The sequence below is a fragment of the Oryx dammah genome, unplaced genomic scaffold (genome assembly GCF_014754425.2).
Source record: "Oryx dammah isolate SB20612 unplaced genomic scaffold, SCBI_Odam_1.1 HiC_scaffold_2, whole genome shotgun sequence".
NCBI lineage: Eukaryota > Metazoa > Chordata > Mammalia > Artiodactyla > Bovidae > Oryx > Oryx dammah.
The window spans coordinates 7,413,818-7,435,210 of NW_024070186.1; positions in this window are offsets into that span (position 1 = coordinate 7,413,818).

The window sequence follows — 21,393 nt, forward strand, 5'->3', positions numbered from 1 at the left end:
GGATGGTGACGTCTGCTAGGTAGAGCTGGGTGCCTGCTCTGTACCAGCTGTGGGCAGATCCTTTCTAGAAAAAAGGGAAGTCTCCCTGAAAGAGTTCAACCTGTCAGTGTGTTCTGGGTACTCCTGGCTCAGGATGACTGCTGGCCTGTGTTTTATGGCTGTTCTGGGTGTCATTATGTGCTCAGGGCCACTGCCCTGCTAGTGGGGGTGGGGGCAGGCACCGAGCAGAGAGCACAGATGAACTCAGGTCCTCCTGACGATAAAGGAAGAGAGTACGTGATGCCCTAAGGTGTAGATGCCTGCATTCATTATTGCAGACTTCAGGTTGAATGGCCCACACTTTTGAGAAAAACTACAAACAGCATGCAAATATCCCTGCCCCTAGAAAGCTACAAGGTTCCAGACTGACCCCAGACCATCTCAGCTTCTCCTCTATTTGATGCTTTTAAACTGTGGTGTTGGAGAAGACTCTTGAGAGTCCTTGGATTGCAAGGAGATCCAACCAGTCCGTCATAAAGGAAATCAGTCCTGAATATTCATTGGAAGGACTGATGCTGAGGCTGAAACTCCAATACTTTGGCTACCTGATGCAAAGCACTAACTCATTTGAAAAGAGCCTAATGCTGGGAAAGATTGAAGGCAGGAGGAGAAGGGGACGACAGAGGATAAGATGGCTGGATGGCATCACCGACTGGATGGACATGGGTTTGAGTAAACTCCGGGAGTTGGAGATGGACAGGGAGGCCTGTTGTGCTGCAGTCCATGGGGTCGAAAAGAGTTGGACACAACTGAGCGACTGAACTGAACTGATCTCTATATGACCCATGGCAGAGGGGACCTCACTCCTCTCCTCTCTGGACTTTATCAGACTCTGGGGTCAAAAGTGTAAAAAGTTTAGCAGTGAGCATGTGTGCATGTGTAAACGTACATGCTCACACAAACACACCACACACATGTACTCACATGTGCATGCACGTATCCCAAGCTTGCTCGTACTCTGAGGAGTGGCAGTGGTGGTGATTTAGTCACTAAGTCGTGCCCGGCTTTGCAATCCCATGAGCTGTAGCCCACCAGGCTCCTCTGTCCATGGGCAACCATACTGAGTGGGTGGCCATTTCTTTCTCCAGAGGATCTTCCTGACCCTGGGATCGAACTCGTGTCTCCTGCACTGCAGGCAGATTCTGTACCACTGAGCCATGAGGACCACAGCAAATCTCCCTAATCCAGCTTCGTGGGCCTGGAACCAAGATCCCCAGGCCGTGTCTTCCTCCAGCTCCTTCTTCACCTCCCTGGCTTTCTCTGAACCCGCCATGTTCCTCTGGGCCCAGGCTCTCAGCCAAGGCCCTCTGGCCATCCCTTAGTCAAGCCAGGCTAACACCACCACCACCCCCAACTCCAGAAATGTGCATTGAAGGGATGGGACGTTCCATTCCCAGCACAGGTGAGGAAAGTAACAAAAGAGCAATCCCTCTTCATCCTGGGCCTCCTGTTCAGGATGACAGGAGGGCCAGGCAGGCTCTGATGAAAGAAGGGGAGGGGTGTTCTTGGACCCCGAAAGGTGGCAGGCAGGGATGACAGGGCAAGATAGGTTCTTGAGTAGGAAGAACTCATCTGATATTCAAAGCAGACACAGGAGCAGGGGCCCCAGCATGTGACAGCTGGGGGGCTGGTGGCCGTGAGTCAGGATCCTCTGACTGTGGGGTGGTGTGGGACACCCAACTAAGTCAAAGAGCTCTCTCCTGTCTGCAGGGCCTGAATTTGCATCTGACTGCAGAGGGGGGGTCCAGTGCCTCCCTACCACCCAATCCATCCCTTATTTGAGATACACTGTCCACAAGTAAAAAGGGTTTGAGAACATTCTTGGGGGAGATAATATGCTGCATGGTCAGGAGATGTGGGATCTGGCCACCTCTGTTCAAATTCTGACTCTGTGTGGTCTTAGTTGAGTCGTTTAGCCTCTCTGAGTCTCAGTGTGCTTATTCATAAAATGAGGGTAATAATAGCACTTTCAGTTCAGTCACTCAGTCGTCTGACTCTTTGCAACCCCATGGACTGGAGCACACCAGGCCTCCCTGTCCATCATCAACTCCTGGAGTTTACTCAAACTCATGTCCTTTGAGTCAGTGATGACATCCAACCATCTCATCTTCTGTCGCCCCCTTCTCCTCCTCAATCTTTCCCAGCAACAGGCTCTTTTCCAATGAGTCAGTCTTCGCATCAGGTAACCAAAATATTGGAGTTTCAGCTTCACCATCAGTCCTTCCAATGAATATTCAGGACTGATCTCCTTTAGGATGGACTGATTGGATCTCCTTGCAATCCAAGGGACTCTCAAGAGTCTTCTCCAACACCACAGTTCAAAGCATCAGTTCTTCGGTGCTCAGCTTTCTTCACAGTCCAACTCTCACATCCATACCTAAGTGAAGTGGCTCAGTTGTGTCCAACTCTTTGCAACCCCATGGGCTGTAGGAGCTTGGCAGGCTCCTCTGTCCATGGGATTTTCCAGGCAATAGTACTGGAGTGAATCGCCATTTCTTTCTCCAGGGGATCTTCTCAACCCAGGGATCGAACCCAGGTCTCCCACATCCATACATGACTACTGGAAAAAGTATAGCTTTGACTAGACGGACCTTTGTTGGCAAAGTAATGTCTACTTTTTAATACGCTGTCTAGGTTGGTCATAGCTTTTCTTCCAAGGAGTAAGCGTCTTTTAATTTCATGGCTGCAATCACCATCTGCAGTGATTTCGGAGCCCAGAAAAATAGTCTTTCACTGTTTCCACTGTTTCTCCACTGAGCGACTTTCACTTTCAATAGCACTTTAGTGTTCATATTAATTTGCTTCTTTACAAACACCCCAAAATCTAGTGACTTAGACTAGCAGGAAACACTGTGTCTGGTTTCTTCTGGGGGGCCAGGAATTTGGGGACTGGCTTGGCTGGGCAGGGCAGGTTCAGGGTACCTCTGGGTTCCATCTGCGATTGTCTGGGCTGCTGTCATCTCAGGGCTTGACTGGCTGGTGAGCCCACTTTCTGAGGAGGCTCAGGCCCTTACCTGGCAAGTTGGTGCTGGCTGTTGGTGGGAAGCTTCAGTTCCTCCTGACATGGGCCACCGTATAGGGCTGCTGGAGCATCCCTACACCATGGTGTCTGTTCCCCCCAGAAATGACAATCGGGTGCAGAGTCAGGCAGCTTGAGACGTTCTATCACCATCACTCCTGCCACACTCTGCTCCTCCAAAGAGTCACCCATGTTCAGAAGGAGGGTAATCTGGGTCCATCTTTTGAAGGGAGGACTGTCAAAGAATTACGGATGATAGAATGCCAGGAAGGAAAGAAACAGGATGTTACATGGAGAAGGCCAGCAAAGCTCCTTAGATGGGGTGATATGGGCAACACTTTCTGAAAGACAAGAGGCAGCCAGTACAGGCAGACCTCAGAGATGTTATGGGTTTGGTTCCAAGGCTCTATTGCTCAGTTGTGTCTGCTCTTTGTGACCCCCATGGACTGCTGACTTCCAGGCTCCTCTGTCCATGAAATTTTCCAGATAAGATTACTGGAGTGGGTTGCCACTTCATACTCCAGGGGATCCTCCCAGCCCAGGGATCTAAACCCCATCTTCTGCATCTCCTACATCGGCAGGTGGATTCTCTACCACTAGTGCCACCTGGGACGCCCCGTTTGGTTCCAGACCACTGCAATAAAGCAAATATTACAATAAAGTAAGCCTCACACAGGTTTTGGTTGCCCAGTGCATATAAGTTATGTTTACAGTAGACTGTCATGTACCAAGTATGCAGTAGCCTATGTCTTCCAAAAAAGCAATGTACACACTTTAATTAATGAAACACTTTATTGCTAAAAAATGCTAACCATCATCTTCTCCTTCAGTTAGTCGTGATCTTTTTGCAATAGTGACATCAGAGATCACTGATCACAGATCATTATGACAAATATAATGATGATAAGTTTTGAAATTTTGTAAGAATTATCAAATGTGACACAGAGGCCTGAAATGAGCAAATGCTGTTGGAAAATGGTGCCAATAGAGCTACTCAACACAGGAGTGCTGCAAACTTTCAAGCTGAAAAAAACACAATACCCGTCAGGTGTAAAAAAAAAAAAAAAAAAAAAGAGAGATGTCTGTGATGGGGATAGTCAAGGGATGGGCATTCCAGGTAGATGGAACCATTAGATCAAGGGCCCAATGGAGAGAGAAGGACCTGGGGGGTTGAGACCATCCGTGAGGTCACGGTGTCCGGAGCCAGTGAGCAAGAAGTTGGGGGGGCATGGAGAGACAGCATCTTCACCCATCTTCCAGGTGGCACTTTTCTCTTGGACTTTATTTCTGGGTCTTCAAAGGCCCTGCCCCTGGGCTTCCCCAGTGACAGAAGAACCTCCTCCCAAGGCAGGAGACATAAGAGACGCGGGTTCGATCCCTGGGTGGCGAGGATCCCCTGGAGGAGGGCACAGCACCCCACTCCAGTCTTCTTGCCTGGAGACTCCCACGGACAGAGGAGCCTGGCGGGCTACGGTTCATGGGGTCGCAAAGAGTCAGACACGACTGAGTGACTTAGCAGACCACTTACTGCAGTCTCTCCGCTTGTTTCAGAGCGGCTCGTTCAAGAGCAGAAAGGAGGGCGAGGGCACCAGGAGAGGGCAAGGCCGGAGAGGACGAGACCGAGGCACCTGTTTAGAGCGGGCAGAGGGAGCCAAGGGCTGTGGGATGTGGCTGAAGGGAGTCGGCTCTCCAAGGCTGCTGGCCCTGCCTGACCCGGAGAGGCAGAGAGCTGAGATAAGAGACAATCTGCTCCCCAGCTGTGAGTGTGGACAGGTCACCTCTGGGCTGAGGGTTGAGGCTCAGATGGAGGCCAGGGGACACTGAGGAAGAAGGCTCAGACCGGGATTCAGTTCTTGCCAACCCACGACTGGAGGCCAGGTGACCTCTAAGCTCCCATTTTCTCACCTATAAAATCTCTAATCATCACCTCTTCCTTGGGTAAAATCTCTTATTACTTCAAATGTGCTGGAGCCTCTCCTCTGGCTCATAGGATCTGCCTGGTAAATATTCAGGGATTTTGTGAACCGGTACTGAAACTGCTGAGAAGCCTGAAATCAGCCGTGGTGGGAGCGTTTACACCATGGAAATTAGCAAACACCGCAAACCAAGGCTTTTCTCCACCCGCTTCTCACCACCTGCATTCATGCTAAGTCGCTTCAGTCAAATCTAACTCTTTGCAACCATGTGGACTGCAGCCCACCAGGCTCCTCTGTCCATGGGATTCTCCCCCGGCAAGAATACTGGAGTGGCTTGCCATGCCCTCTTCCGGGGGATTGTCCTGGTCCAGGGATCGAACCCACATCTCTTGTATGTCCTGCTTTGGCAGGGAAGTTCTTCACCTCTAGCGCCACCTGGGAAGCCCCCTTCTCTCTGTAGTATTGGTTTATCCACCTGCCACTGCACATGTTTTTAAGAGTAGAAAAAGAAGATAATATTTACAGCACCCGGCACACAGTAACTTCTGCCCAAACAGCAGCTATCAAGTCTACACAAACCTCTGATCAATGCAACCGTTATGACCTCTGACACATTTTGAGTCTAAAGACAGGAAAGTCAAGGGGCTTCCCTTATAGCTCAGTTGGGAAAGAATCTGCCTGCAATGCAGGAGACCTGGGTTTGATCCCTGGGCTGGGAAGATCCCCTGGAGGAGGACATAGTAACCCACTTCAGTATTCTTGCCTGGAGAATCCCATGGACAGAGGAGCCTGGTGGGCTGCAGTCCATGGGGTCACAAGAGTTGGACACGACTTAGCCACTAAACCACCACCACAGGAAAGTTAGAAGACCTCCAGAAGTCTTGCTGAATCCACCTTGCAAGATTTCTGCCAACAGCCACCTCTGTGCTCCAGAGTGCCCCCCTGCTCCAGACACTCCTGTTCTCACTCTGTCAAAAATGCTGTGTCCCGGGGGCATTAAGAGGAAAGACAAAGGTGAAAGTGAAAGTCACTCTCTCACGTCCAACTCTTTTCGAAGCCATGGCCTATACACTCCATGGAATTCTCCAGGCCAGAATCCTGGAGTGAGTAGCCCTTCCCTTCTCCAGGGGATCTTCCCACCCCAGGGATTAAACCCAGGTCTCCCACATTGCAGGCAGATTCTTTATCAGCTGAGCCACAAAGGAAGCCCAGCAACCTCCCCAAAACCCCCTCCACCTGGGCCACGTGAAGCATTGCCCCAAACCAAGCCAGGGTTCCTTGATTCCCCTCCCCTACACCCTACACCCACCCACAGGACCCAGAAACTGCAACTTCCCAGCACCAAGCCAGGCAGTCATTCACAGCCTGCGAGCAACAGCAGGGGTGGAAGATCAACACCCAGTGTCGTCCCAGAAGCTGAGACTCTGACACCTTCTTGCTGCTGCTCTTTTAATCAGGAGTCATTTTCCAGGGGACGCAGCTTGTGATGGAATTGGATGTCAGGTTAGATGACCTGGGCTCAAGCCTGCCAGGTGCTAGATGAGTGACGTCATACCAGTCAAGGCCATTTGTCACTTTTCTGTAGCCAGGAATGATTGTTTCGACAATAAGGGAGGTTATCAGACTATGATTGAGCACTTGTAATAGGCCAGATGAGGCTTGGGCATGGCAGCCTACTCCAGGGTTCTTGCCTGGAGAATCCCATGGACAGAGGAGCCTGGTGGGCTACCGTCTATGGGGTCACAAGGAGTGGGACTCGACTGAAGCGATTTAGCACACATGCACGCAATTGATCAGACTCTCCCCTTGGTGCTTTACACTGGTGATGGCCACAGCACAGGGCAGAAACGGCAGGTGCCAGCAGGCTGCCCGCGCTCCCAAGCAGAGGATGGACAAAGATGCCAGGGCAGCTCTGCAGGCTGGAGCCCCGGTCGCAGACCGAGCCTCTGTCCCCTTGCGCAGCAGCTGTCTTCTCCAAGGCCCCCAGCCAGCTCTGTTTCTGGGATATAGTCTTAGACAGTAGAGTTCGCAGCTCCCATGCTCTTTCCAGGGATGGCCTCATACTCCCTGTGTCATTACAAAACAAGGTCCAGCCTTTCATTTCTTTTTTTTTTTCTATTGTTCATTCATAGTGTTTTTCCATTTTAATTGGAGAATAATTGCTTTACAATATTGTAATGGCCTCTGCCATACATCAACGTGAATCGGCCACAGGCATACATGTGTCCCCTCGCTCTTTCTTTTCTTTTTTCTAAATTAATTAATTTATTTTAATTGGAGGCTAATTACTTTACAATATTGTGGTGGTTTTTGCCAGACATTGGCAAGTATCAGCCATGTGTCCCCCATCCTGAGCCCCCCTCCCACCTCCCGCCCCATCCCATCCCTCAGGGTCGTCCCAGTGCACCAGCCCTGAGTTCCGTCTCATACATCGAACCTGGACTGAACCTCCCTCCCACCTCTCTACCCAACCCATCCGTCCAGGTTGTCACAGAGCAAAGAGCTTTGGGTCCCCTGCGTCATACATCAAACTTCCACGGGCAATCTATTTTACATATGGTAATTGTAAACTTACACACACACACACACACACACACACTCACACACTGCACAATCTATATGTTTCAGCATTATTCTCTCAAATCATCACACCAACCTTTCCTTTCTGACATGGACAGAAAATTACGTGTCATAGTGTTCACTTCCTCTGAGTCAGTTTTTCTACGTTTGCTCATTTCTAACGATATCCTGCCCAAGTCGTAAAGAAGGCCAGCAGGCCCTGAGTCCAGAGCTAGGAGCTTGACCAGCCCATCACACTAAATCCAGGGCTGGGCCACTGGCTTGGTTTCCAACCTGGAGAGTGGGGCACCACTCATCCAACCAGAAAACTGGAAAGAGCTCTGATCCAGAAGCCTCTCAATGAAACCAACCCCACTGACCACTTATATTCCATCCCAGTGTCTACCGAGTGACCACTTAGAGTGAGTTAAGACTTCCATGAAGTCCACTGCAGGCAGGATGCATTCACCCAGGGCAGTTTTCAGGCCGGCATTGATAACTCCTCCAGGGGCCAACAGACCCCATGTGAGAAGTGCTGGCGGGGACAGTCAGCGTCCACTCAGTTCCAAAGCTGGCACATCCTCATCTCTGCCCCTCTTACCGTGAGGTCAGGCCCCTTGGTGACACCCTGACACGCCGCTCATGCTATGACCGGGGCTGCCAGGGGGCTGGGCTGCCTTTCCAGTCCAAGGTGGGGAGAAGAGACCTCTGTGGCTCTCACAGTGAACAGCTCACCTTCTAAACTATAGGCAGCTCAGTCCCTGCTTTTATTTAATTTTAATTAAATTTAATTAACTCCTGCTGGTAACCGGGGCACACAGATTTGCATCTCTAAAGCCAGTGTGGGAGGTGGGAGGAATTTGTAGATTAGGATTAACATATATACACTATAGACACTATGTAGAAAATAGACAGGACTTCCCTAGTGGCTCAGTGCTAAAGAATCCACCTGCCTATGTAGGAGACACAGGTTCGACCCCTGGGTTGGAAAGATCCCCTGGGGAAGGAAATGGCAACCCATTCCAGTATTCCTTCCTAGGAAATTCCCTGGACAGAGGAGCCTGGTGGATTCACAGCACATGGGGTCACAAAGAGCTGGACATGATTTAGTGATTAGATAACTAAAGAGAAAGTACTGTATAGCACAGGGAATTTTATTTAATTCTCTGTGGTGATTAAAATGGGGAAGAGAGTCCAAAAGGGAAGGGATATATGTATATGTATGTGTGTCTCTGATTCACTTTGCTATATGCAGAAACTAAGACAACACTGAAAAGTAACTATACTCCAATAAGAATTAATTTAAAAAGAAATACAAATGACCAATAATTACTAAAAATAAATTTTTTAAAAAACCTCTAAAGCAACAAACATTTTTTAAAAATAAAGCCAGTGTATTTATTTTCAAGAAAGCATAGCTTCTCCCTGCTTTCTCTCTTGGTTTGCTTCAGTTCAGTTCAGTTCAGTCGCTCAGTCGTGTCCGACTCTTTGCAACCCCATGAATCACAGCACGCCAGGCCTCCCTGTCCATCACCAATTCCCGGAGTTCACTCAGACTCACGCCCATCGAGTCCGTGATGCCATCCAGCCATCTCATCCTCGGTTGTCCCCTTCTCCTCCTGCCCCCAATCCCTCCCAGCATCAGAGTCTTTTCCAATGAGTCAACTCTTCTCATGAGGTGGCCGAAGTACTGGAGCTTCAGCTTTAGCATCATTCCTTCCAAAGAAATCCCAAAGCTGATCTCCTTCAGAATGGACTGGTTGGATCTCCTTGCAGTCCAAGGGACTCTCAAGAGTCTTCTCCAACACCACAGTTCAAAAGAATCAGTTCTTCGGCGCTCAGCCTTCTTCACAGTCCAACTCTCACATCCATACATGACCACAGGAAAAACCATAGCCTTGACTAGACGGACCTTCGTCGACAAAGTAATGTCTCTGCTTTTGAACATACTATTTAGGTTGGTCATAACTTTTCTTCCAAGGGGAAAGCGTCTTTTAATTTCATGGCTGCAATCACCATCTGAAGTGATTTTGGAGCCCCAAAAATAAAGTCTGACACTGTTTCTACTGTTTCCCCATCTATTTGCCATGAAGTGATGGGACCGGATGCCATGATCTTCGTTTTCTGCATGTTGAGCTTTAAACCAACTTTTTCACTCTCCTCTTTCACTTTCATCAAGAGGCTTTTTAGCTCCTCTTCACTTTCTGCCATAAGGGTGATGTCATCTGCATATCTGAGGTTATTGATATTTCTCCCGGCAATCTTGATTCCAGCTTGTGTTTCTTCCAGTCCAGCATTTCTCATGATGTACTCTGCATAGAAGTTAAATAAGCAGGGTGACAATATACAGCCTTGACGTACTCCTTTTCCTATTTGGAAACAGTCTGTTGTTCCATGTCCAGTTCTAACTGTTGCTTCCTGACCTGCATACAGATTTCTCAAGAGGCAGGTCAGGTGGTCTGGTATTCCCATCTCTTTCAGAATTTTCCACAGTTTATTGTGATCCACACAGTCAAAGGCTTTGGCATAGTTAATAAAGCAGAAATAGATGTTTTTCTGGAACTCTCTTGCTTTTTCCATGATCCAGCGGATGTTGGCAATTTGATCTCTGGTTCCTCTGCCTTTTCTAAAACCAGCTTGAATATCAGGGAGTTCCCGGTTCACGTATTGCTGAAGCCTGGCTTTTAGAATTTTGAGCATTACTTTACTAGCATGTGAGATGAGTGCAATTGTACGGTAGTTTGAGCATTCTTTGGCATTGCCTTTCTTTGGGATTGGAATGAAAACTGAACTTTTCCAGTCCTGTGGCCACTGCTGAGTTTTCCAAATGTGCTGGCATATTGAGGGCAGCACTTTCACAGCATCATCTTTCAGGATTTGAAGTAGCTCCACTGGAATTCCATCACCTCCACTAGCTTTGTTTGTAGTGATGCTTTCTAAGGCCCACCTGACTTCACATTCCAAGATATCTGGCTCTAGATTAGTGATCACATCATCATGATTATCTGAGTCGTGAAGATCTTTTTTGTACAGTTCTTCCATGTCTTCTTGCCACCTCTTCTTAATATCTGCTGCTTCTGTTAGGTCCAGACCATTTCTGTCCTTTATCAAGCCCATCTTTGCATGAAATGTTCCCTTGGTATCTCTAATTTTCTTGAAGAGATCTCTAGCCTTTCCCATTCTGTTGTTTCCCTCTATTTCTTTGCATTGATCGCTGAAGAAGGCTTTCTTATCTCTTCTTGCTATTCTTTGGAATTCTGCATTCATATGCTTATATCTTTCCTTTTTCCTTTGCTTTTCGCCTCTCTTCTTTTCACAGCTATTTGTAAGACTTCCCCAGACAGCCATTTTGCTTTTTTGCATTTCTTTTCCATGGGGATGGTCTTGATCCCTGTCTCCTGTACAATGTCACGAAACTCATTCCATAGTTCATCAGGCACTTTATCTATCAGATCTAGTCCCTTAAATCTATTTCTCACATCCACTGTATAATCGTAAGGGATTTAAGTCATACCTGAATGGTCAAGTGGTTTTCCCTACTTTCTTCAATTTGAGTCTGAATTTGGTAATAAGGAATTCATGATCTGAGCAACAGTCAGCTCCTGGTCTTGTTTTTGTTGACTGTATAGAGCTTCTTAAAAAATAAATAAATAAAAGAATTTCAACTACAGATAAAAAGCTCCCAGGCAGTATTTGAAGATTTGCAGGACTTCCATAGCAAAGAAAAAAGTCTCAGAAAAGAGCCTTCTACCCCCAGGGCACTGCTTTTTCTTGCCCTCTTTGAAGGCCTTTGCTTGGTGTGTTTGTGTACTTTTTTTATTTTCAGGATACCACTGAACATGGGTATCTCAGAAATAAGGAACAAGGGACTATAAAAGTCAGCCAAGTTCTTCTGATATTATTCCTCCTTTACTGTAATCTCTGTTCTTTCCATGACATTTGAAAATTCTATTTAGCTTGACTTTCAACCAACTAAGCCACTGACAGGTATATGAGGTTTCCAGGCAGGTCTCATGTGGGTCTTTGAGGAATTAGACTTGCTTCTCAGGGAGACTGGTAGCCTGTACATCTGAGTGTTGAACACATCTTAGAACTGGCTACCTTGTCACTTCACTGCCTGTTGAGAAGCATCAGTTCTTCAGGAACCTTCAAAGCCCTAAGTTACCTCATCTGCTCCATCCTAATGCTGTGTCGCTCACATGTGCTCACACATGCCAGCCTGTGGCCCGCAGCCCTGTAAGCCCCCGTGCTGACACGGTGGCTACACACCCAGGGGCAGCCCCCAGAAAGGAAACCCCCTGCTCCCAACTAAATCCAGCTCTTCCCTTCACCATCACACATGGCAAGAAAGGAACCACAATTAGCGGTACTGACATTAAAAAAAAATGCACAATGTGGCAGTTGCAAGTTAAGCTGTACTGGGGGAAAATGAGGACTATAGCCCGGGAGGCAGCATTTCAGATAACTCTGAGAAATTGCCCCAGAGGTAGGGGGGATGTTGGTATATCTGTGATTTTGGTGAAGGGGGAGTTTATGCAATCAAGCGTGTATTTTTGCAGAAGGTTTCTGCTAGTCATGAGAAGCAGATGTCACCATGAAGGAATTGAGTGCTTTTCTAGACGTGAGGAGATGCATGAATTGGGCTTACAAAATCGGCTCCTGAAAATATTTAACTATCTGAAGACCTGTTCTGCCAGTTTTTCCAGAGCACGGAGCACCTCCTTTCTGCTCTGAGCTGCAGCAGCAGATGATTTGACCCTTATAGAGGTGGATGGCAAGTGCCAGTTTGTAGTTGTGCTGTAGCCCCGCGTTCCAGGAAACAAACTCACTCAGAAGGACGATGCAGATCATGAAGTGCAGTTTATTACACCAGCAGGCGCAAGGCAGAGTCTCCTCTTAGCCCAGGAGCCCGACCAGTTTTTCTGAAAACCTTGTATACCCTAAGTGTACGTGCTCAAACCCATCTCCCCAAATTCCCTGAAACTAGTCTGAACAAAGGAAAAGAAAGATACAATCAAAGTTAACCTGTGATTCATATGCCTTAAGCCTAGGTAGTTAACAGTGGACAATTATCAATAGGCCTGTGGTCATACCCCAATAAACAGAATTTATGATTCTATTCGGTTACACAGATAATTAGGGCATTCTTTTAGGAGACAGAGAGTCTAGGTATGAACCCTGGGGCTCTTCATTGGCGGGGGGCAGGGTCTGGTTTTCCAGTTGGTGTGTTGTTTCCATAGATACTGGGCATGTAGCTCAAAGTCCACAGTCCGGCCCAAGATGGAGTCCTGCTTTCAAGATGGAACCTGTTCTGTTTCCTCCTTCAGTTGAGAGGGGTGAGGCAAACACTGCCGGTATACTTCACCCCACAGCACCACACTCCCTCCGGCAATTCCTGGTGTGCTCAGCCTTCCCTTGTGCACCATCAATGGAACCTCATGCACCCAGTATATGGATGCATAAACTGAGGCACATGGTGGTCATAAGTCCAGTCCCTTCTGCTACAGCATAGTTTCAAAACAAATAAATCAGAACCACAGAAGATAAACACATAGTATGCTTCTTTTCATTTCAAACTTTCATTTATTTTTATTCAACAAAGTGACATTTATTGGGGGCTTATCCAACCAGTCCATTCTGAAGGAGATCAACCCTGGGATTTCTTTGGAAGGAATGATGCTAAAGCTGAAACTCCAGTACTTTGGCCACCTCATGTGAAGAGCTGACTCATTGGAAAAGACTTTGATGCTAGGAGGGATTGGGGGCAGGAGGAGAAGGGGATGACAGAGGATGAGATGGCTGGATGGCATCACAGACTCGATGGACGTGAGTCTGAGTGAACTCTGGGAGTTGGTGATGGACAGGGAGGCCTGGCGTGCTGCGATTCATGGGATCGCAGAGTCGGACACGACTGAGCGACTGAACTGAACTGAACTGAACTATAAACTGCCAAGCACCAGAAAGACGCATCAGTCCAAACCAGGGGCTTTGTGCTATTGTGACCAGCTCTATGTTCTGCTCACAAACTATGGCACTAGGAGATTCCTGATTTAAAAAAAAAAAAAAAAGAAGAGATCCTACTTCTTCACAGACTTGTGGTCTCTTAAAAAGCCAGTTTCATTTCGCTCCAGCCAGCAGCAGTGAAGAATTAGAATGCTTTGTCTTGGGATCCCAGAAGGCCTCCTTGCAGAGAAGCCTCTGAAAAATGGAATATTTCCTGCCAGATCAGTAAACATAGGATGTCACGTTCATCAGCAATTGCAGTCCTTCGACAGTGAGCCCTGAGGGAACTCAGGGCTGAAAAGAATACCTGCCATCTAGCAGTCATCAGACCGCAGCCCCTCCTTACCCTGTGTCCTGAGGAAACTCAGCAGTGAAAACATAGGATTCTGGCCCCACACAGGTGAGGTACATAGTAAAGGAATCAGTGAGCCCAGACTTTTGCATCTTCCTATACATAGAAAAGCGCTAAATTAACCTTAATTTGATTCTTCTCTGGCGGCTCAGCTGGTAAAGAATCCACCAGCAATGCAGGAGACCTGGGTTCAATCCCTGGGTTGGGAAGAGCCCCTGGAGAAGGGAATGGCTACCTACTCCAGCATTCTGGCCTGGAGAATTCCATGAACTGTATAGTCCATGGGATCACAAAGAGTCAGAAATGAATGAGCAACTTTTACTTTCACTTTACTTCCCTAGTGACTCAGATGGTAAAGAATCTGCCTGCAATGCGGGAGACCTGGGTTCAATCCCTGGGTCAGGAAGATTCCCTGGAGAAGAACATGGCAACCCAACCTAGTATTCTTGCCTGGAAAATCCCATGTACAGAGGAGCCTGGTGGGCTACAGTCCCCGGGGTCGCAAAGGGTTGGACACGACTGAGCGAGCAACACTCACTTTTTCACTTTGAGATATCTGCATGCCCGCGTGCTAAGTCGCTACAATTGTGTCTGACTCTATGTGACCCCCACAGACTATAGCCCGCCAAACTCCTCTGTCCATGGGATTCTCCAGGCAAGAACACTGGAGTGGGTTTCCATTTCTTCCTCCAGGGGATCTTCCCAACCCAGGGATCAAATTTTTGTTTCTTATGTCTCCTGCATTAGCAGGCAGATTCTTTACCACCAGCACCACCTGGGAAGCCCTGTGATACCTGATTTTCCCTTTATTAACAGAAATCTTTTGATGTTCAGACTACCTGCCCTTTGCTACAAAACTCCTATATAACCTGGTTTCCCCTCTCGGCCCCCTCAGACCAGTTCTCTCAGGGACACTTGAGATGCTGCCTCCTGGGCTTAAAGTCCTAAAAATACCCACCCGATAAAACATAACTCTCAGCTTCTAGGTTGTAAATATTTTTTAAGTCAATACCTCACTATCCTTTAAAAAAAAAAATCACCAGGAATACATCAGCACCTCCAGTAACTGCTTTGCCTGGGCCTTCCTTGCCCCAGAGGTTTCCTTCCTCTAGTAACATCTGTTTAACATGCAGAACTTACAGGCTGGGCTTGCAGATGGCATCCGTGTTTAATTCTCTGCTGCTCACTGTGTCTTCTGTCTTATCCCAGCTCCAGATGTTTTCTAACATTCCTGACAGCTATTTACAGGCATGCCACGTCTGACCTCAGACCCCCACGAGGGAGCGACCCTCAGCTCCAAAGCCATTTAGTACATGCTTTGGGGTCCGGCCCTGTTCCCAATGCAATAAAACCAAGGCACCCCTAGGAGTGAAGGCAGGGACATCAGATGCTCAGAAGCCAAGGAGAGCTAGGACTCAGACTAGACCCCTGCTTTACAATCAATCCAAGGGTGCCCAGGATACTTCGGGGCTCGCCTGTGAAACGTCGCCGTGAGTGTTCCCTTGTTCTACTGTTAGAGACGTGTCAAATGATGAGAAGTAGTGGAGAAGGCCATGGCACCCCACTCTAGTACTCTTTTGCCTGGAAAATCCCATGGACAGAGGAGCCTGGCAGGCTTCAATCCATGGGGTCTAAGAGTCAGACACGACTGAGCAACTTCACTTTCACTTTTCACTTTCGTGCATTGGAAAAGGAAATGGGAACCCACTCCAGTATTCTTGCCTGGAGAATCCCAGGGATGGGGGAGCCTGGTGGGCTGCTTTGCGGTCGCACGGAGTCAGACGCGACTTAAGCGACTTAGCAGCAGCAGCCGCAGCCGCCAGAGAAAGGAGAATAGACGGCACTCTGGAATGCATTCTGCCTTAACATTATCTGGATGGGTCTTCACCAGGTTCCTGTCCAGAGTCCCCTTTCGGCACCAGGAGCGGAGCCGGGCAGAGAACTCTGAGTTCCAACCTGCGAACCAGGTAGACAGCCGTCCGTCTCTCCAGATGCAGCTTTCTGTGTCTATTTGGTTAGGAAACTGGGAGGCATCCTCGCCATGGGACCGGAACCCTGCCGCCCTTTGCACCTGACCCCTGGCTGCCTCTCCCCCCGACGTGCTGCCTCTCCCCCCGACGTGCTCCCTCTCCCATCAGAGACCCACGGTTCCCAGGAAGAAGCGCCTGTGTGCCCTCACTGTGCTGATTACTGGGAACTTCTTGGAAGAAAAGTTATGACCAACCTAGATAGCATATTCAAAAGCAGAGACATTACTTTGCCAACAAAGGTCCTTCTAGTCAAGGCTATGGTTTTTCCAGTGGTCATGTATGGATGTGAGAGTTGGACTGTGAAGAACGCTGAGCACTGAAGAATTGATGCTTTTGAACTGTGGTGTTGGAGAAGACTCTTGAGAGTCCCTTGGACTGCAAGGAGATTCAACCAGTCCATTCTAAAGGAGATCAGTCCTGGGATTTCTTTGGAAGGAATGATGCTAAAGCTGAAACTCCAGTACTTTGGCCACCTCATGCGAAGAGTTGACTCATTGGAAAAGATTCTGATGCTGGGAGGGATTGGGGGCAGGAGGAGAAGGGGATGACAGAGGATGAGATGGCTGGATGGCATCACTGACTCAATGGACTTGAGTCTGAGTGAACTCCGGGAGTTGGTGATGGACAGGGAGGCCTGGCGTGCTGCGATTCATGGAGTCACAAAGAGTCGGACACGACTGAGCGACTGAACTGAACTGAACTGAACTGAACTGAACTGAGGGGACAGCCAAGATCACAGCTGTCATCCAAGCCAGTAAAGGCCTTCTGGGGCAGGAACCTCCCCCCACCCCCAACACTGGGCGTGCAGAGGTAGGGGCTGCCCTCCTCCCCCAACCCAGGTGCACACAACATAGGCATTTGCCGCTCACTTGTGCGCCTTTGCACGGAGCCAGCCCTACAGCCATCACTCAGCTCAGGACTTATCTTCTCCGGGTATTCCCCCTGCTCCTTGCTGACCCAATTCCGACTCCTAGAAACATGTATTTCCTTCTGTCGCTTCAGAAATTTACTATACAGTGCCTTGGGGGTTTCTTGCATTCTCAGCTTAAGAATCAGATTCTCTTTCAGGCAGAGGCAAAGCCTGACAGTTTCCCAGGGGCCCCTCAGTTCCTCACAGCACATGGGACCCTAAAATCACAGATTTAGTGTTGCATCTCCTGGACCAAGCTGGCCTGTTGAAGTGAACGGAGCTCTTCCTGCGGAAACCTGTTGGGCTGTCTGGGTTCAGCAGGCTTGTTTAAACATATCTGGGGCCACCTAGCCAGGCTTCTGGGGACTGAAGCCTCGTGGGTTTCCAGCATTTATTGATATTAGCATTGCCGCATTCCAGCATCTCTGGTGAGCCAATAGCTGCACATTGGCCATGGTGGGACCTAGTTTCTCTACTTCCACTCCGCCCCGTCCCTGCCTCCATTGGCTCCTGGCTTTGCTCTCCCCTCCCTTCTCCTCCCTGACCCCTTCCTCTCACTTCCTTCTCTCTGCAACCCTCTCAGCTTTTGTTGCCACCCATGACTTCTCTTTCTTTGAGTTTTAATCATCAGTTATATAGGATTGTTGATAATGAGAGATGGAAAGAATTCATGCACTCACTAGTATGTTTGAGTGCCTGCTGTTAGATGTTGAGAAAAAGGTGTTGAATTAGGTCATGCTCTCCCTGCTCTTTTTCTATTTCAGTTGATATGATTGTATGAATTTTCTTTTCTACCATGTTGGTAGGGTGTTAAATAGGGTTTCCCTGGTGGCTCAGTAGTAAAAAAAAACTTCCACCTGTCAATGAAGGAGGCACAGGTTTGATCCCTGAGTTTGAGAAGATCCCCTGGAGAAGGAAATGGCAACCCACTCCAGTGTTCTTACCTGAAAAATCTTGTAGACAGAGGAGCCTGGCGGGCTATAGTCCATGAGGTCACAAAAGGTCAGACATGACTCAGTGACTAAACAACAACACTGACTTCTCTAGCTGGCTCACAGCCAGCCTTCCAGGAGGAGAAAGACTGGGCGACCAGCTGCCATCCTGTAGCGCCATCTCCTACTGGGCGAAGCTCCGTGTCAGGTCATCCACCAACTGGTCACAGTCTAGAGCAGCTGCCTTTGCAATCAGGTGTCTGTCCCTGGTCTGGTCAGCTGTGAGCAGGGCGACAGGCCCTCTTGGAATGAATCAGAGCAGCCTGTGGAGGAAAACCCCTCCAAAGGGGCCGCAGAGGTGGTAGACTCCGGAGTCCGAGGTCTCATGAGGACACTGAGCGGCGTGCCTTGCGGTGGATGCTTTTCCACTTCCAACTTGGTGAATAACAGATCCTTGAGATTCTGGAGGGCTCTTCTTTTATCAACCTCATTTTCAGTAGCCGTTGAACGCTCAATTGAATTTGCAAAGGAACGGGATTACTGTACACGGTGGATAGACTTCCATTACTACCCATTCTTCAGCTGTGCTAATTCACTCTTTTGAATTTGATGCCTTCTGTTCACACAATGGAAAAATCTTGCTTCCCTCTCTCTTTCCTTCCCTCATTCATTTACTAAGAATGCACTGAAAAATGACCGTCTATCAAGTATTGCACTAGAGCCTGCGGATACAGAAATCAAAAAAAAAAAAAAAAATTGTTCCCGTTTTCAAAGACCTCCTAACAGTAAAAGAGTTCACAGTAGTACAAGGGATCGTGAAATGTTCATCATTTTTCCACATTATTCTTCCCTTCGGGAGGAAGCGTTTTAGAAGATGCCACCAACATACTTTTAAACTCGGTACACAGAAGCCGAGTTGCTTACCATCAGGAGCCTTCTGTGGCATCATAAACACTGCATTTAAAGAGGAGCCCATCCTTGGAGTTGAAACACCTCTGGACAGCTAGACTCCTTCCCTACAGCCCCTCAGGCCACTGGGTCTGCTAAGCAAAGAAGTTTCTCACGCTTCTCACTACACATGGCAAGTACAAACTCCCTCCAAACCAGGAGTGTCCGACCTTGCACTTGACTCCCGGAGGGGTCCAATGTGTAAGTGTGGATACAAGCAGGGCATCATCACAACAATATGTCCCACTTCCGGTGCCCCCACCCTGGGCCCAGCATCCTCCCAGGAGCAGTGCCAGGCGAGGCTGAGCTCTCTACCTCTTCAGCAGGCAGCACCCTACACGGCCTCCCAAGAAAACACCCAGCAGGCCAGGACTCATGCTACAGCTGCACCATGAATTATTTTAGGCACGGAGAATTCCAGTGAGAGATTGGACCTTTAGCAAATGCTCATGAGACTGAAGGCAAAGGCCATCGCATCCTGTCTGTGCATCCAGCTCTCTCCACTGTTTCTTGGACTTGCTTAAGTGCCCGCTCCGCAAAAGACAGTTCCTTTAGGGTGCTCAGAAATGTCGTCTCCTCCTTTATTTAGTGGCTTCTTCAAAAGGGCACCATGAAATGCAAATACAAGCAGGGTTCTCTTATTTCCAAGGCTTTCTTGTTGGTTTCATTCATTCTATTAACCTTAAGCTCTGTTCAGTGTTATGTGACAGCCTGGGTGGGACGGCAGTTTGGGGCAGAACGGATACATGTATATGTATGGCTGAGTCCGCCTACCTGAAACTATCGTGACATTGTTAATCAGCTATTCTCTGATATAAAATAAAGTGTGTTAGTTGCTAAGTCACGTCCTACTCTTTGAGACCCCATGGACTATAGCCTGCCAGGCTCCTCTGTCCATAGAATTCTCCCAGCAAGAATACTGGAGTGGGTAACCGTTCTCTTCTCCAGGGGATCTTCCTGACCCAGGCATTGAACCTGGGTTTCCCACATTGGAGACAGATTCTTTACCTTCTGAACCACCAGGAAAGCCCATTAAATAAAAAGTTGGTTTTTTTCAATTAACTAAGAGCAAAATTTAAAAATTTAGAAATTTAGAAGTAACATTTAACATAACTTCCAAATTTTATCATAAGTATCTAAATCATGGTCAGGACTAATCTTCAGAAAAATCAGCATGTAACATTATTTCACCTGACTTCTTTCACTCCAACTTTGAAATATAAGGAAGACTTAAAATGCAGTGCATTTTGTCTAATATAAAAACATTAAAAGAAAAGAAATAGGAATTTAGAAATTCATCATATTATAAATAGTAGGGGAAAGGTGGTTATTTATTACTGAATTTGTGGTTATGTCCAAAATAAAACAATTTTATTTTTTGCTCTGGCAAAAAAAAAAAAAGTTATTAATCCTAAACCCATAACAAGGGCTTTTGTGAGTGTGTAGCAAGATAGCAGCTTCAGGCAAGTTCCTGGTTCTTATCAACTGTAGTTTCTAATAAAACTACTGCACTGATGTAGGCTTCTGTGCTCTGTTGCCAGTAAAACAGCAAGCTTTTTTAAAACACATCAATCCAAATACTTTATCCCACAGATAACAGTTCAGCTCTGTGACTTTGTAGCCCAGCCCCTTCCTTTCATAAGATAATGTCCTACTGATGATAATCAATGTGAGAAGACTCCAAACCATCATCGCTTAGTGACTGAACAACCACAGGACTGCAATGTGAGGGACCATTGCCCTTTGACATTGTCATTTACTCCCCAAAGATTGGTTTACCCTACACCCCATGCTGCCTCAGTGGGTTATGTCCTCGCAGCAAGCAAGAGGACTTGCTTAAGACCATTTTTCAATTTCTGGCATCCCTTAGAGTCTATCCTTAAGCTAATAGAGTAGACATTTCTAGGATCACAACCCACAAACACAACTTCCTCGTCTCTTGCAATATGACGAGCTTAAGCACAAAGCCTCTCTTTACACTGGAGTCTAAATCCTCTTGGAAGGCCTCCAGGACAGCCCTGGCAAACCACTCTGTCTCCACAACACAGAAAGCTACAGCTGGGTTCCAGGCATGGGTGCCATGAAAATTCCATCTTGTACAGCCCATGATACATCAAGTCCAAGTGTATTTATGAAGCGGCTCCTGGGGGGTCCCCAGCATGATGCCATGTTATCGCCCAGCTGAGGATATTTCTTCAGGTTGTGCTGGTGTCTGCCAGCTTCACATACACATATTCATCCTCTGCTCAACTCTTTCCTGAGCAAAGTTGCTCCTGGCTCAAACCCAAGTTCCTTGAAGTGATGCCCAAACCTGCTGCCACCCACCTCTCCCTCTGACCAGCCCTTTGATGTCTACATATCTGCTGTTGTATGTAGACATCAACCCACCCCACCCACTTCCTACCTATCACCAAGACTACCTGTATTGCCACTCAAGAACTAGGAATTATAGAAATTAATCTATACATTTCTGTTTTCAATATTTATTTATTTGGCTAACTTGGGTCTTAGTTGCAGCACACAGAATCTTCATTGCACTTTGCAGGATTTTTTGTTGAGGTGTGTGGGCCCTCTAGTTGCAGGGTCCACAGCATGTGGGATCTTAGTTCCCTGACAAGGGGTCGAACCCGTGTCCTCTGCATTGCAAGGCAGATTCTTAACCCCTGGACCACAGGGAAAGCCCCA